Raw genomic sequence first — 3,646 nt, forward strand, 5'->3', positions numbered from 1 at the left:
GACTCCGTCTCAAAAAAAAAAAAAAAAAAAAGAAGAAGAAGAAGAAGAAGAAGAAGAAGAAGAGGAGGAGGACGAAGAAGAAGAAGAGGAAGAGGAGGAAGAAGAAGAGAAGAAGAGGAAAAAGAACAAGAACAAGAGAAGAGGAGAAGAAGAAAGGATTAAGAATTGGGAACGTAGGGTTGTATATGTGGAAGGGATGGCATTACAATTTAAACAGCATGGCCAGGGAAGAGGCCCTAATTGAGATGGTAACATTTAAAGAAAGACCAAAAAGAAGAAGGGAAGAAGCAAAGCGCATATCTGAGGGGCAGCCGCTGGAGCAGGGGATACAGCTGTACAAAGGCCCTGAGGCAGGAGCCCGTTTGGTGTGTCTGAAGATCAGTGAAGAGGTTGGTGTGGCTGGAGCTGAGTGAGTGAGGAGGAGAGGGTGGGAGGTGAGGGCAGAGAATGAACGGAGCAGACTGCATTGGGTCCTGTGGGGCACAATGAAGACTTTGTTTTCCTCTGAGGGAGCCAGGAGGTATGAGAGGGCTCTGAGCAGAGGAGGCACTTTATTTGATTTGAATGTGCACAGGATTCCTCTGGCTACTCCATGGGGAACAGACTCAGGGAGGCCAGAGAGAAAGGGACTACATTAGCCCAGGCAAAAGGTGATGGTTCCTGGACCAAGGTGATGGCCTTAGAGAAGGCGAGAGGTCAGATTCTGGATCTGATTGGACTGTTGGACACTCAAGTGGAAATAAACTGTTCTCTGAGGATTTATAGAAAATAAACAACTACGGCCACGCACAGAGGCTCACACCTGTAATCCCAGCACTTTGGGAAGCTGAGGCAGGCGAATCACTTGAAGTCAGGAGTTCAAGACCAGCCTGGCCAACATGGTGAAACCCCATCTCTACCAAAAATACAAAAATTAGCTGGTGGTGGCAGGTGCCTGTAATCCCAGCGACTCAGAGGCTGAAGCAGGAGATCGCTTGAACCCGGGAGGCGGAGGCTGCAGTGAGCCAAGATTGCACCACTGCGTTCTAGCCTGGGCAACAAAGTGAAACCCTGTCTCAAAAGAAAGAAACACCTACACAAACTAAATAACTGCAGATTGGGATGATTTCTGTGTGATGATAATAACAAATGCAAACATTTCCTTGAAGGATACAAGCAAGGATTTGTGTTAGAGAGTCAAGAAGGAAGCTGTTTTGAATAGGGTGATCAAGAAGGGCTTCTTGGAGGAGGTGGCATGTGGCCAAAGGGTTAAAGGGAGCCAGTTTAGCAAAGAATGGGGAAATACCTCTGAAAAAAGGAGCCACTGGGCCAAAGTCCTTGAGTTTAGCCTATTCCAGGATCTGAGGGAAAGCCAGCATGACTGTACAGTAATGATGAAGGAGTGATTGGGTAGGGAATGAGATTGGAGGATTCTGCTGGAGCCAAATATGTGGAATCTTTTCTGCTGTAGTCAGAGAGGTGGTCTTTCTCCCATTGCAGTGGGGAGCTCCCGGAAAGTGTCAACAGGGGAGGAATCATATCTGAAATCAGATTATCACTCTGGTTGCTGGGTTACTGGTGGAGACAAGGTGCCAGGAGGGAATATTGGAAGCCAGGAGATGAACCTGAAGCCTCCTGCAGTAATCAGTGGGTAAGATGATGGCTCAGCCAACAGAGATGAAGATGGATTAGAATGAGAGTTTTGCAGTCACATTGAGGAAACTTAGCATACAATCAATCCTATTTCTCATAGTAGTTATGATCTATAAAGTCACCTCTAACACTGAATTAGCAACTACTAAAGCATTGCTTCTGGGGAAACATAGGGTTTAAGTTCCTTCAAGCCTCTGGTCACAATGCTTTTGTCACCTGATCAATATATAACCTTGTTTTAGGTGTGTTTCTCTTTAAAGACAACTTAATATATATGCATTGAACTCACAGCCGATGGTGATGTACCTCATGCCTGAATGAAGCTTCTCTAACATGTATTTTCTTTTAAATTTTCAAAATTTATTTTATTCATTTTATTTTTTTGAGACAGGATCTTGCTCTGTTGCCCAGGCTGGAGTACAGTGGTGCAATCGTAGCTCAGTGCAGCTTTGAACTCCTAGGCTCCAGTGATCCTCCCACCTCAGCCTCCTGAGTTGCTGGGACTACAGGCATGCACCACCATGCCCAGCTAATTTTTTTTTTTTTTNAGTTCAAGACCAGCCTGGCCAACATGGTGAAACCCCATCTCTACCAAAAATACAAAAATTAGCTGGTGGTGGCAGGTGCCTGTAATCCCAGCGACTCAGAGGCTGAAGCAGGAGATCGCTTGAACCCGGGAGGCGGAGGCTGCAGTGAGCCAAGATTGCACCACTGCGTTCTAGCCTGGGCAACAAAGTGAAACCCTGTCTCAAAAAGAAAGAAACACCTACACAAACTAAATAACTGCAGATTGGGATGATTTCTGTGTGATGATAATAACAAATGCAAACATTTCCTTGAAGGATACAAGCAAGGATTTGTGTTAGAGAGTCAAGAAGGAAGCTGTTTTGAATAGGGTGATCAAGAAGGGCTTCTTGGAGGAGGTGGCATGTGGCCAAAGGGTTAAAGGGAGCCAGTTTAGCAAAGAATGGGGGAAATACCTCTGAAAAAAGGAGCCACTGGGCCAAAGTCCTTGAGTTTAGCCTATTCCAGGATCTGAGGGAAAGCCAGCATGACTGTACAGTAATGATGAAGGAGTGATTGGGTAGGGAATGAGATTGGAGGATTCTGCTGGAGCCAAATATGTGGAATCTTTTCTGCTGTAGTCAGAGAGGTGGTCTTTCTCCCATTGCAGTGGGGGAGCTCCCGGAAAGTGTCAACAGGGGAGGAATCATATCTGAAATCAGATTATCACTCTGGTTGCTGGGTTACTGGTGGAGACAAGGTGCCAGGAGGGAATATTGGAAGCCAGGAGATGAACCTGAAGCCTCCTGCAGTAATCAGTGGGTAAGATGATGGCTCAGCCAACAGAGATGAAGATGGATTAGAATGAGAGTTTTGCAGTCACATTGAGGAAACTTAGCATACAATCAATCCTATTTCTCATAGTAGTTATGATCTATAAAGTCACCTCTAACACTGAATTAGCAACTACTAAAGCATTGCTTCTGGGGGAAACATAGGGTTTAAGTTCCTTCAAGCCTCTGGTCACAATGCTTTTGTCACCTGATCAATATATAACCTTGTTTTAGGTGTGTTTCTCTTTAAAGACAACTTAATATATATGCATTGAACTCACAGCCGATGGTGATGTACCTCATGCCTGAATGAAGCTTCTCTAACATGTATTTTCTTTTTAAATTTTTCAAAATTTATTTTATTCATTTTATTTTTTTGAGACAGGATCTTGCTCTGTTGCCCAGGCTGGAGTACAGTGGTGCAATCGTAGCTCAGTGCAGCTTTGAACTCCTAGGCTCCAGTGATCCTCCCACCTCAGCCTCCTGAGTTGCTGGGACTACAGGCATGCACCACCATGCCCAGCTAATTTTTTTTTTTTTTTTTGAGACGGAGTCTCGCCCTGTCGCCAAGGCTGGAGTGCAGTGGCCAGATCTCAGCTCACTGCAAGCTCCGCCTCCCAGGTTTACGCCATTCTCCTGCCTCAGCCTCCCAAGTAGCTGGGACTACAGGTGCCCGC

Source organism: Rhinopithecus bieti, unplaced genomic scaffold (assembly GCF_001698545.2).
Source record: "Rhinopithecus bieti isolate Rb0 unplaced genomic scaffold, ASM169854v2 scaffold_10264, whole genome shotgun sequence".
In the NCBI taxonomy this organism is placed as follows: Eukaryota; Metazoa; Chordata; class Mammalia; order Primates; family Cercopithecidae; genus Rhinopithecus; species Rhinopithecus bieti.